This window comes from Podarcis bocagei, assembly GCF_964188305.1.
Source record: "Podarcis bocagei genome assembly, chromosome: 16".
Classification (NCBI taxonomy): domain Eukaryota; kingdom Metazoa; phylum Chordata; class Lepidosauria; order Squamata; family Lacertidae; genus Podarcis; species Podarcis bocagei.
Genome location: NC_138142.1, coordinates 26,825,293 through 26,838,694, shown reverse-complemented (window position 1 = coordinate 26,838,694; position 13,402 = coordinate 26,825,293). Strand labels below are relative to the sequence as shown.

The following is a 13,402-nucleotide window of genomic DNA, read 5'->3' as shown; positions in this document are numbered from 1 at the left end:
CAAGTTGTATGCCATGTCAGACAGAGAAATGCAGGAGTTGCGAGAATTTATTGACAAGAACCTGAAGAGGGGCTTCATCAGAGAGTCCAAAGCAGCGGGGGGTAGCCCAGTGTTTTTTGTGGATAAAAAGCACACGGACAAGCCGAGACTTGTATGTGATTTTAGGAGGTTAAATGCAGTGACTGAACCAGTGACTTTCCCTATGCCCAGGATTGATGATATTTTGACCAGGGTGAGGAAGGGAAAGATTTTTACAAAGCTGGATCTAAGGGGGGCGTACAACCTGATACGTATAAGGAAAGGGGATGAATGGAAAACCACCATGTTTACCCCTTTGGGGGCATTTGAATATCTCGTTATGCCTTTTGGATTACAAGCAGGCTCAGCGTGCTTTCAATCTTTTATGAACCACGTACTGGGTCCTTTGCTCTACAAGAATTGCGTTGCCTTCCTAGATGATGTGTTGGTGTATTCGGAGAATGAGGAGCAACATGTGAGAGACGTCAGAGAAGTGTTGAGCAGGCTGCAAGCCAACAGGCTGTGGGTGAAACTGGAGAAGTGTCAGTTTCATACCAAGGAGGTGGAATTCCTGGGGTACCGCCTGTCAGACAAGGGATTGGCCATGGATCCCGGTAAGGTGCAGGCAGTGCTGGACTGGAAAACACCCAAAACCAAGAAGGATGTGCAGAGGTTCCTAGGGTTTGGAAACTTTTATCGTAAGTTCATCCGAAACTTCGCCCACCTGACGGCGCCCATTACGGACTGTCTCAGCAGTAAAAAGAAGTTTGTATGGACGGCGGAGGCGGAGCGAGCGTTTGAGGAACTGAAGAGGGCCTTCGCCTCGGAAGAACAACTTCTGCATGTGGACTTACAAAAGAAGCTGAGGGTCGAAACAGACGCATCTGACAGAGCCATAGGGGCGGTGCTTCTTCTGCAGTCGGGGAAGGAGGAGTCAGAGTGGCGACCGTGTGCCTTCTTTTCGCGAAAGCTGAACAAATCCGAGAGGAACTACACGGTGTACGACCGGGAACTTCTTGCTATTCATGAGGCTTTCCGGAAATGGAGGCACCTGCTAATTGGTGCACAACATAAGGTGCAAGTGTGCACGGACCATAAGAATCTAGAGTATTGGAGAACTGCGCGAGTGCTCAACCAACGGCAGTTGAGATGGGCCCAGGAGTTCTCCAAATTTAACTTTGAGATTTGTTACGTGCCAGGCCCAGAGAACGTTAGGGCGGACGCTCTCTCACGCAAACCTGAATATTTGGAGGGGGAGGGAGCACCCGAAGAGACCCATGTCATTCCAGAGGACCGCTGGGTGTGTGGGGCGGCATTGGTGGGGCAAAGGGAGTTGGTAGAGGGTACGGTGCATGATGAATACGCCCAGGACAAACTCAGGGGTCTCAGGAGGGAGGGAGACAAACCCGGGGGTTTTGAGGAGAGAAACGGGGCATTGTACTACAAGGGAGCGTTATATATACCCGAAGGGGAATTGAGGGAGAAGGTACTCAAGCAACTGCACGATAGCCCCACAGCAGGGCATTTTGGGCAACACAAAACCATGTGGCTGGTTACCAGGGAATTTTGGTGGCCCAAGGTCAGGGAAGATGTGCGGGAGTATGTGAGAGGGTGTGAACAATGCCAACGAGCCAAGGGGGAGAGGCGGGCACCGGCAGGTTTATTAGAACCACTACCCACACCTGAAAGACCGTGGGAAGCAGTGGCCATAGATTTTATGACTGATCTGCCAAGGTCTAGAGGGAAAACAGCCATCATGGTTGTGGTAGACCTGTTAACTAAAATGGCCCACTTTATAGCCTGCTCACATGCGGTCACAGCAGAAGAAACAGCCAAATTGTTTGTAGAAAATGTGTTTAGGTTGCATGGCGCCCCCTTGAGGGTGGTTTCAGACCGAGGGAAACAATTTACTTCCAGGTTCTGGAGGAAGCTCATGAGCTTACTGCATGTTGAGGTTAATTTCTCAACGGCCCGTCATCCAGAAACCAACGGGCAGGCGGAAAGAGCTAATGGTGTTCTCCAGCAATATTTGAGGTGTTATGTGAATGACAGAGAGAATGATTGGGTGGAGAAGCTGGCGTTGGCAGAATTTGCCTACAACAATGCAGAGAACGTGTCCACGGGGATGAGCCCCTTTTTGGCTAATCACGGGTGCCATCCCAGAGCCTTCCCAGGGGGGGAAGGGGAGAACTGGAGCGTTCCAGCTGCAGAACAGTTCGTTGAAGAAATGGAAGCGATCCATCGCCAGCTCCAACTCAACTTAAACAGGGCTAAGGAGGAATATAAGAGGCAGGCAGACAAAAACAGAAGGGAAGGTGAAAGCATCAGGGTGGGGGACCAGGTGTGGCTGTCAACCCAAGGGTTGCCATTCAAAGGGGGTTGTAAGAAGTTAAGACCCAAAAGGCTGGGACCATTTGAAGTCATGCAGCAGGTCAACCCAGTGGCTTTCAGACTCCGGTTACCGAACCACATGAAGCTGCACCCAGTTTTCCACAGGTCATTGCTGTCACCGTATAAAGGGGACAGTGAAGGGAGGGTCACTAGGGGACCAGCAATGGAGGAGAAGGAACACAGCTACCATGTAGCGGAGATCCTCGATTCCAGGTGGAAGGGAGATCAAGTTGAGTATTTGGTAATGTGGGAAGGGGAACCGGAGTCGGAAAACACCTGGGTTAGGGCAGAGGATGTCAATGACGAATTTTTAATAGAAACTTTTCATCAGAGGTTCCCACGCAAACCTCAGCCTGTAGCGAGGTTCCGAAGGAAATACTTTGCCACCACCGACGAGGAAGAGGAGTTGGAGGGGTTCACAGATTCCGAAGAGGAGGAGGATTCAGCGAGCCAGGACGGCGATCGATGGAGGGAGTTGTTCGAGACGTCTGAAGATGAAGAAGATTCTTTTCGGGGTTTTAACCCTTCACCTCCCAGGGAAGAGGAAATGGGAGGGGGTGAGGGGGGCCCTGGAGGGGAGGTGGATGTCAGGGAACTGCCATCGGAGCATCAGGCGGTGGAGGGTCTCAGGGAGGAAGAAAGAGACTCAACAGCTGAGGCAGGAACCAGCAGGGGGAGGAGTGGATCTCTGAGGGAATGCGAGCAGGAGGGAGGGCTCAGAGACGCTTCCAGCGAGAACAGTGGGGAGGTATCTGAGTCTCCCATAGGGAGACCCACACCTCGCCGGAAACTGTCACGCCGTGAGTCCAGGAGACGCGTTTCCGTTAAGGAGCTTCTTTGCTGGAAACGCTTCCGCAGACAGCCACTGTCAGACTCTACGAGTGACTAAGAGCAGACATGTTTGTGGAGCTCTGTCACACACAGAGGTTTGTGGAGTCGCACAAACTCTGAGGGAGCACGATTTTACGCACAAGCAGCTAATCATCCCATTACATTGTCCAATCCTTTTTCCAAGCCATCCAAATTGGTGGCCATCATTGCCTCCTGTGGGAGAGAGTTCCATAGTTTAACTATGTGCAACCTGAAGAAGTCCTTCCTTTTACCTGTTCTGAATCTTCCAACATTAAGCTGCAATAGATGTTATGTCCACAAGTTCCAGTGTCATGGGAGAGGGAGAAAAAACTGTTCTCTATCCACTTTCTCCATTTTTTGCACAATTTTATAAACTCTTTTCATGTTTCCTCTTACTCGCTTTTTCTCTATAAACTAACGAGTCCCAAATGCTGCCACCTTTATTCATAGAGGAGTCTCTCCGCCCCCTTGTTCATTTGGGTTGTCCTTTTCTGAATCTTTTCCAACTCTACAATACCCTTTTTGAGGTGAGGCGACTGGAATGAATGGTGTGACACGGGATAAGGCTGTTTTTGAGGTTTATTTTTGCCCATGTTATTCTGGGGAGAACATAAAGCTCTTTTATATACTGCTGTGCTTGGAGGTTCTCCTTCAGCTGCCATTGCAAAAAAGGTGTTGATAGATGCCTTCTCTTCCATGAATATGCCTCTCAACCCCTAGCAAAATCTTTTTTCCCCTGATGGGCAGAAAGCAAATTCCATAATAATGTGTTAAGTATACTGAATCTGCTCCCACATTAGTCTTACTAATGACACCCAACACCTGCTTCCATCTGCACCCTGAGTTTTACGAAGGAGGGAGGAAAACATCACCCTCTGGGCAATTTCTCAATTTCTGAAATTCCGCAACAGTCCCCGGTGGAACTAAACTGTGTGATCACATACTGAGTGTTTTCCAGATGTGGTCTCCAGTTCCCAACCTTTGTCAGTAATGGCTCTGCTGGCTGGGGCTTAAGGGAGCTGTAGTCCCAAAACAGTCAGAGGGCTGCAGGTTGGAGAACACTGGGCTAAAGTATCTCTCTGGCTCATCCCAGCTCTAGTGTGAACATGTCATGTTGCTACAGCAGCATTCCCCAACCTGGTGCCCTGTGAACTACAACTCCCATCAGCCACATGATGCTAGGACTAATGGGAGTTACACTCCAAAGCATGTGGAAAGAACCAGTTTGGTGAGGGCTGCTTTGGGCCTCTTCCTGTTTATCCCAACTAAGCTCCATTTTCCCCAGCCCCCTTTCAAGGGTTCTTTGCTGTTGTGTCTCTTTGAACCCTGCCTCGTCTTTGCATCCCGCTTTCTTCCCAGTGCCAGAATTGTTTCACATGCAACGGAAGAAATCTTCTAAGGTAGTGCCCTTTCCTTACATGTCTCTGAGATTTGTCTCCTTCTGCTGGCTGAATCTTCCTCTTTCTCCGCCTGACATAATCTCAGCTAAGAAAAGCCACTCAGGCAGAAGGCTACACGGCGCACTCTGGAACAGAAGAAGCAGGGAAAAGCGCAAGGAACCCTCCTTGTCTGTTTAAATTAATCATCACCCCGGAGATGCAAGGACTCTCCAGCACTCAAGCGCATCTGGACCGAGGCAGCCAGAGAAGCTTTTAGGGACTGCCTCCATTAGAAGGTGGCTCCTTTCCCAGGTCTTAAAGGGACACTCAGGCTCAAGGGAGGAAGGCCCTGTTGCCTGGAGGAAAGGGCTGAGTGCCAGAACCCCAGGGCACACCCTACAGACAAAAGAAGACCCCTGGTGGTCTAAGGTCCACCTTCTTTCCAACCATGGCCAAGCAAATGGATGCACAGAAGACAACAAGCAGGATCCCAAGCCCATATGCTCACTCCCCAGCAACTGGCGCTCAAAGAATAGACTGTTTCTGAATGGGGAGGCTCCTCTGAACAATAGAGGGGGGAAATGACGGGAAAATGATGGAACCTAAGTGAGGAGAAGCATGTACCTTTGTGTTGCAGATGAAGGGCATAGAAGACCTGAACCTATTTGAAAAGAGGTACAGAATGGTTTCAACTTTCTTACAATTTTAATCATAGTGGAATAAAGGAAGAGATTTCTCTCTAATTTACATCAAGGTCTGCCGACATGGTGCCCGCCAGAACTCCTTGGACTCCAGTTCCCCTCATCCCTGACCATCAGCCTTGCTGGCCAAGGCAGATGGGAGTTGGAGTCCAACAAAAATCTGGAGCATGTCACTTGGGGAGTGTTTTTCATATTAGTCCCCCCCCCCTTTAGCACTTTTGGGGGTGCATATCACATTGCTGGGTTCTTGGTGCCATTTAAAAGCACCTTGTAAAAACAGCAACATAACATCAGTCGAATAATTTGCTAAAATGATTCAGGACAGATAAAATAAAGTCCTTTTTCATGAAGCACATAATTAAACGACATAACTCTCACCCACAGGAGGCAGTGATGGCCACTGACTTGGAAGGCTGGATTAAAAACTACTGGAACAAAAGACATTTGGTGGAAACTAAAGACGCTATGCCCATGGCTGAGGATAATTGTTTGAACCCTTCCAATGGGTACCGGGGGGGGGGGAGGGGAGGGAGGGAAAGGAAAAAATTGTATGGGAAATTTAAAAACTGGAAGGAGATAATATATGTATGTAAAAATCCCGAACTTGAATTTTTTTTTTTTTAAAGGATTGGGCAAATTGATGGAGAAGGCAACTGAAGTCTACTAGCTATGATGGCTACGCTCTGCCTCCACAGTCAGAGACAGTAATGTTATGCTTCTGAATACCAACTGCTGGAAGCCACAGGAGGGGAAAGGGCTCTTGGGCTTGGGACCTGTTTGTGGGTTTCCCACAGCCTTCTGTTTGGCCACTGTGAGAAGAGGATGTTGGACTAGGTGGGCCTTTGGCCTGATCCAGCAGGGCTCTTCTAAAGTTATTAAAGAACCCTGGATCTTTATGTTTCGTAAAGAAACACATCAAAGCCTGCTTCTGCCCCAGGTTAAGCTGGACACCTGGATCCAGGCCTGCCACTGAACTCTGCCCAGACTAGGTGAGGAGGGGAACTCCTTTGACTGTCTACCGGGAGGGTGAGTCGCCTGGGAGCAGTTACACGGCAGCCAATATCTCCAGAGCGGTGAACAAACGATGCTTGCCTGCCAGGCGGGGATAAATGTCAGAGCCCATCATATATCTCTGTGCTATACACCAAGGACGTGCGGAGAGCCCCGGCCGACTTGATGTCTCGGTGGCTCAATGAGAGAGGCAGCTTCCAGCAACCTGTTCCTTAAGGCCGGGCAGCCGAGTTCCTGACAGGTCTAGAGATTGCTGAAAAGAATGCAAGCAGGTCCCTGCAGGATGAAGGCCAAAGGCTTGGTTGTCCCAGATTTTGTTTCCCAACTAGGAGTCACCAGGTGCCTCCCCACTGTTGCCCACACCAGCCCTGCCTCTCAGGAGAGGTGGAAGAATTTGAACTCAGATCCCAGTTTCTGCTAACACCTTTAATGCTCAAATCAGTATGGTACACAGGAAGATTAGGGTCCAAAGTCACATCAGGGTCTATGCATGGCTAAGCTTCTTGTTGTGGTACAACAATATGCAGACTCTGATTACTGCAGAGAAAAATAACTCACAAATTATGTGTGTCTAAGGGGAAAAGAAACCTGGAACATTTCTAATGCCGTTTGGTGGGATTTCATTTCATATGTGTCAAATACAGATATACAAAACACTCTTCCCCCACCAGATCACAAAATCTGGCCTTACTGTGTGTCTAAGGGGAAAAGAAACCTGGAACATTTCTAATGCCGTTTGGTGGGATTTCATTTCATATGTGTCAAATACAGATATACAAAACACTCTTCCCCCACCAGATCACAAAATCTGGCCTTACTGGTGTGTTTTTCTACATTTTATTTTTCTACAAGCTCTGTACTGCTCCTATGCTCTGTAAGTTTGATGATGCTTTTGTGTTTTTGATTTTATGCTAATGCAATTAAAAAACAAAAGACGCAACAGGTGCTCTGCATGGCTAAGCATGCTAGGATGTTGATCCATCAAGCGACATGCCCCCTTGAGTCATATGGGGCGGGCAAAGCTTCAGAGTGGCAAGCGGGACCATCCTTTGTATTGGGCAAGCAAACAATAACTCCTTCTGGTGGGCTGAGCCTGTGCTGTCTGTTTGCACCTGTGCTGGCTTCTCTGTGACCCAGGTGATGGAGGAGGCATCAGCAACAGCTCTGCCCCAGGCTGCACAGTAAGGTTCTCCCGAGAGGATGGGCTGCAAACAGCCTCGGAAGCTGAAGCTGTGACAGAAGGCGAGGCTGGGGAGTGAAGGAGATGCTGGGGCAATGTGTCAGGAGATGGGATGGGAGGCTGAAGCAGAACCCCACTCTGACCCTCCCCGGGATCTGACTCCTAACCCGCAACTTCCTTCCCTGGAGTCTCCCTGATCTCTTGAGGTCCTGACTAGGCCTGTCCCTCTGGGTCATCAACAGCCAACTCCTCCAATGCCCCACTCCTGTTATACAAAAATCTCCAAATGGGTCCGAACTTCAATGTCTAAAACTCCTGGTAGAGCAAAAGGATCTAGAGATCACGCTAAGGGTGGCCAAATTCTGTGTGACTGCCATAAAACTTAGGGAACAAGCTGTACTACCAAAATGATTAAGGTTTTAAATGAGAATTTTAGGTTATATTTTAGTGATCAAGATTTAATGTATTTTTTTAACTGCCGCTATATCTGAATTGTCTCTGTTATACCCAATTGCAATTCAGTGTATTCCTGTTGTGGTTTATGATTTTCCTGATATTGTAGGTGAGCAGGAACTGGTCTGTGACCGTAGTAATAAAATTCTATTCTATTCTATTCTATTCTATTCTATTCCACCAATGCCTTGCATCCTGGACTGACCAACCCTGCACGAGGTCTTGGGACTCATAACACCACCCTCCCATTGGCGATCAGCGGCAAACTGCCCCCGGACATGCAGGGTCCATTTAGCCATCATAACTGATAGAGATTGATAGGTGTCTCTGTGTTCCTTCCTGCTGCTCCATGAATCACATCTGACACATACACAGGTGCAGGAATCCCTTGTGTGGCAGGGCTCACAAAACTTGCTGCTGGCTCCTAACGCAGATGGATCTTTAAAAGGCAAAGAGCAACCTTTTAAAGTGTTCAATATGTGCAGATTACCTGTGATGTGTTATGGAGCGGAGAACTGGTCCATGACACAGAGAAACACAAACAGCTTAAGAACAGCACAGTATGCCACAGAACGCGCAATGCTAGGAAGATCACTGAAACATAGCAAAGCTAATAATTGGATACGACAAAGAATGAAAATTGCAGATGCGGCGGGAAAGGCTGCGAAGTTAAAATGGACACGTGCAAGACATGTGGCAAGAGGCAACCGAGGGCGATGGAGTAAAGCAGCGTTAGTACAGAGACCCTACGATTTCAAAAGACCAAGGGGATGGCCACCTATGCAATGGGTGGATGATCTAAAACCAACAGCAGGGCTTATGTAGATGAAAGAAGCAAACAACAAAGAACGAGGGAGAGGACGTGAAGAGGCATATATCCAAAGATGGATGTGAGATGCTGTGAAAGAAGGAGAAGGAGAAGGAGAAGGAGAAGGAGAAGGAGAAGGAGAAGGAGGAGGAGGAGGAGGAGGAGGAGGAGGAGGAGAAGAAGAAGAAGAAGAAGAAGAAGAAGAAGAAGAAGAGGAGGAGGAGGAGGAGGAGGAGGAAGAGGGAGGCAGCAGCAAACTTCCCATCCTGGTGCCTTCCTAATGTTTGGACCACAACCTCACCATCAGCCTCAGTCGCCATGGCCAGCCATGCTAGTTGGGGGTTAGTGAGAATGGTAGCACACAACACCTGGAGGGCAGGAAGTTGAGGAGATCCACACTGGTTCAGATCCTGAGCTTCTCCACAGTCACAAATGCATGCAGTGGGCCGTAAGGAAGTTTCTTTCACCTCCCCTCTAAAGCAGCAGTCCGTAACTGCTGGAGTCTAGCCAGCGCAAATACTCATCTTAAAATGCAATTTGTCTAAAAAGGTCAAACGAGACTTGAAAGCATGCACACCTTTTAAGCTCAGCGTAATGGAGTCTTCAGGGACCATTTCTCTTTCTCACTCCCTGGATAGGTCTCGGGTCCTGAGTCTGAATTCTGATGCCGCAACATCAATGGCATGATTTCTAAAAGGGACCACTGAAAAGCCAGAGTGGATCACTCCTTCCTGTAAAGGAGTGTCCTTTGGCTGCCTCAAGCCCCTGTTAGGAAATTGATGTACAGCAGCCTTCACCATCCTGGTTCCCCCCAGATGTTTTGGACTGCATCTTCCACCAGCCCAAGCTGACCAGCAGTCAAATCCCTAGGCTGAGGGTTCCAGTATATAAACAGCACTTCGTGCATGCTGACCCTGAAACTCTTTGTTAACCTGTGAAATGTCTTATGTTACTGTGATTAACAAAACAGAGTAATTTTTCATTAATGTGGCAAAACATTTCGGCAATGTGTAGAGGAGGGCAACCAAGATGATCAAGGGCCTGGAAACCAAGCCTTATGAAGAACGCTTGAAGGAGATGGGTACAGTATATTTAGCTTGGAAAAGAGGAGACTGAAAGGAGATATAACATTTATCTTCAAATATCTGAAAGGCTGTCATATGGAAGATGGAGCAAGCTTGTTTTCTGCTGCTGCAAAGGGGAGGACACGAAACAATGGCTGCAAGTTACAAGAAAGGCGATTCCAGCTAGACATCAGGTAGAACTTTCTGACAGTGAGAGCTATTTGGCAGTGGAATGGTCTCCCTTGGGAGGTGGTGGACTCTCCTTCCTTGGAGGTTTTTAAGCAGATGTTGGGTGGCCATCTCTCATGGATGTTTCAGTTGAGATTCTTGCAATGCAGGGGCTTGGACTGGATGACCCTTGAAGGGTTCCAACTCTATGATTCTGTGATATAACCTAAAAACACTGAGTGCAACAAACTGGGATGTCATATCCAGCATGCTGGTTAAACTACAACTGACCTAACTCACACGTTTTAGAAACCAGAAATCAGCAATTTTGACCAGAAAATGTGAAGCAATGGGTGGCTCAACATTTCAGCTCTGAGAACTGCAGCCTGACTTATCAATAATTGCTAGAGAGATGCCAACAGATCCAACAACGTTAGCAAAGACATTTGCCATTCTCAAAAACTCGGATGCATGATTTGTTTTTAAGCTGGCATTTTTTTACTGTATGCCACTTGCCCCCAGTTTAAGGAATAGGATGAGCTCAAAGTGCAAATAAAAAGGGCTTTTTGGATTTCTTGTGGCTCTCTTAGTTCCATAGCCGGCTAGATGCTTTGTGCCTCCTTCCCTGTGAATTATAAATACCTAATCGCTCGCAACAGCGTGTGCCATTCTGCTCTGGTTCGCTGGCGGATACTTTCTGAAGTTCTGCCAAGGGCATATGCAGCTAAGTGGTTCCTTTGCTGACAATTTTAAATAAATAAATGACATTAGCAGGCTTGCATCACCAACACGACGGTAAAAGGTTTTGCAGCTAGGAAGGGAGCTTGCATTGCCCTCCACCCAGCTTCTCAGGGATGTCACAGCCTACATGGGAACCCAGTTAAGTGCTCAGAAAGACCCCTGGCAAGAACAGGATGAGGCAAGACAAAGATTTGTCCATCTGCATTAGCTGCGAAGTAGGAAGAAGGTAGTCAGTACAGGGCGCTCCTTCGCAACCCTGCAAGGTAGGCCACCCACTTTCCCATTCTATTGAGCCCAGAGGCAATGGCTATGGTTTAGGTATGGTTTATTTATGTACTGCTTTTTAACCCAAGGCTCCCAAAGCAGTGAACGACAACATACATCAATACAAATAACACTAAAAATACAATGTGTCAATCAAAACAAAACAAAACAGCATCAGAATTCAGCCACAAATACAGATCATGTAATAGGATCTGATTTATCACTAGGTGCAGTGGACTGCAGCTTGCAGAAATCTTCCATTCTACTTTGGTTCTATGCAGGACTGAAGATGTCATCAGCACCACCTTGTTGGTGCTTCTTCTTAAACACCATGCTAGTCAAAATCCCTCAACATGCTGGCCAATGGGGCACATCTGCACCAGTTTTGACACCAGTTTAACGAGCATAGCTTTCTCTGCTCAAATAATTCTGAGAATTTACTTTGGCGTGGATGCTCAGAGGCAACATCATCATAGGAGGGAAATGTTTAATATGCATCTCACATCTTCTCAGAGGTAAAGAGGAGACCGAGAGGAGATATGATAGCCATCTTCAAACATCTAAAGGGCTGCCGCATGGAGGATAGAGCATGGGTAGGCAAACTAAGGCCCGGAAGCCAGATTCAGCCCAATTGCCTTCTTAATCTGGCCCGTGGACAGTCTGGGAATCAGCGTGTTTTTACATGAGTAGAATGTGTGCTTTTATTTAAAATGCATCTCTGGGTTACTTTGTGGGGCATAGGAATTGGTTCACTATTATTTTTCCAAAATATAGTCTGGCCCCCCACAAGGTCTGAGGAGGAGTGGACTAGCCCCCTGCTGAAAAAGTTTGCTGACCCCTGGGATAGAGCAAACTTGTTCTCATGCTCTGGAGGCTAGGACCCCAACCAATGGATTCAAGTTACAAGAACTTTGTGACAGTATGAGCTGTTCAACAGTGGAACGGTTTCCCTTGGGAGGTGGCAGACTCTCCTTCCTTGGAGGTTTTGAAGCAGACATTGGGTGGCCATCTGTCATGTACTGTATAATCTAGTTGAGATTCCTGCATTGCAGGGGGTTGGACTAGATAACCCTTGGCGTCCCTTCCAGCTCTACAGTTCTATGATTGTATGACCTCAGAGCACCATGTATGGCTCCCGTGACCACCAACAACAACCCTGTGGAGCGGATTAGGCTGAAAGATGGTGACTGACCCAACATCACCACGTGAGAATCATGGCTAGATCCTACGTTACTCCATCACAGCCTTTGCCAACCTGGTGCCCTCCAAATGCTTTGGACTACAAACACCATCAGCCCTGCTCAGCACTGGCTTGGACTGATGGCAGCTGTTGTCCAAAAGATCTGAAGGGGATCAGGTTGGGGGAGGTAGCTTTAACCACTACCCCACACTGTCTATCTACACAGCCACTACAGTTCTCAGGAGAAAGAATGACTGTTAAAATACTTAATAGTGCAGGACCGTGGCTTGCTCTGGGACCTTGCCATGGCAACATCAGGATTCGCACACTAGTCTCTACGGTCCTTTATCCACAGCTGCAGGCACCTGGGAGATCAGTCACAGTACCCATTTCAGACTAGGAGAGATGAGTCCCAGAGGCACAAAACGAAAATTGTTTTGCTTCCCTCTCTTCAATTCTGCCCACTCCCGTCCCTCTTCCATGTCAGAAAAAAACCCTCAAAATTGTGGAAGCAAATCACACACAGACACGACTAATTTTCATGATCCAGAGTAAAAAAATTATAATTTTGTTTTTTAAAAAAACACAGTCCCAGACATCTCATTCCACACGCTTAGCGTCAGAGGAGGACTCCTTGCCGTTTATTCCATCTGGCGACTAATCTGAGCCTTGCTTCCCCAGGGAGCGCCAGCCCCAGATCCTGCTTCAAATAACAGCACTCGACCTCAGAATGTGTGAGTCTCAAACTCTAAAAGAAGGAATGATACTCTGCTTTCACTATCAGATACAGTATTCCTCTGAATATCGGATGGTGCGGAGAGTTGCTGCTTTTGAGCTCAGATTCTGCTTGTGGGCTTCCCTTAGGACACTTGGCTGCCCACTGTGAGAAGAGCACAGGACTGGATGAGCCCTTGGCCTGATGCAGCAGCCAGGCTCTTCTTATGATGCCTGAATATCCAAGAAAACTACCAGGACAGGTAGAATTTGAGAAGAGCTTTGCAAACTAGTAAGTGACTCTATAAAGAGTGAAGGAATCAAGTCCAACAGAGACCCTCTGAGCATGTTCAAAATCCCTCACAAATGGCAATAGTCAAACCACCCCAGATCGATTTGGAATCCAGTATGGAAAACAAAGAGACTTTGTAAAATACCAGAAAATAACACCCTGTTCCCCAGTTAAATTTGGGGATTT

General features: G+C 47.7%; 1 protein-coding gene and 2 long non-coding RNA genes across 13 annotated transcripts in view; all 3 read right to left on the bottom strand.

Moving 5' to 3' along the window:
• Window positions 1-13,402, bottom strand: part of PC (pyruvate carboxylase) — a 268,658-nt gene that overhangs the window by 92,281 nt on the left and 162,975 nt on the right. The gene's annotated exons all lie outside the window — the stretch shown is intronic.
• The window catches only part of LOC308576354, a 251,618-nt gene that overhangs the window by 129,091 nt on the left and 109,125 nt on the right, over window positions 1-13,402 (bottom strand). The gene's annotated exons all lie outside the window — the stretch shown is intronic.
• On the bottom strand, window positions 3,412-5,543 carry LOC308576285. The gene is made up of 3 exons (XR_014003171.1): window positions 5,076-5,543; window positions 4,680-4,786; window positions 3,412-3,997 (listed from the first exon to the last, which is right to left on the bottom strand). It is a non-coding gene; the product is annotated as an uncharacterized lncRNA (long non-coding RNA).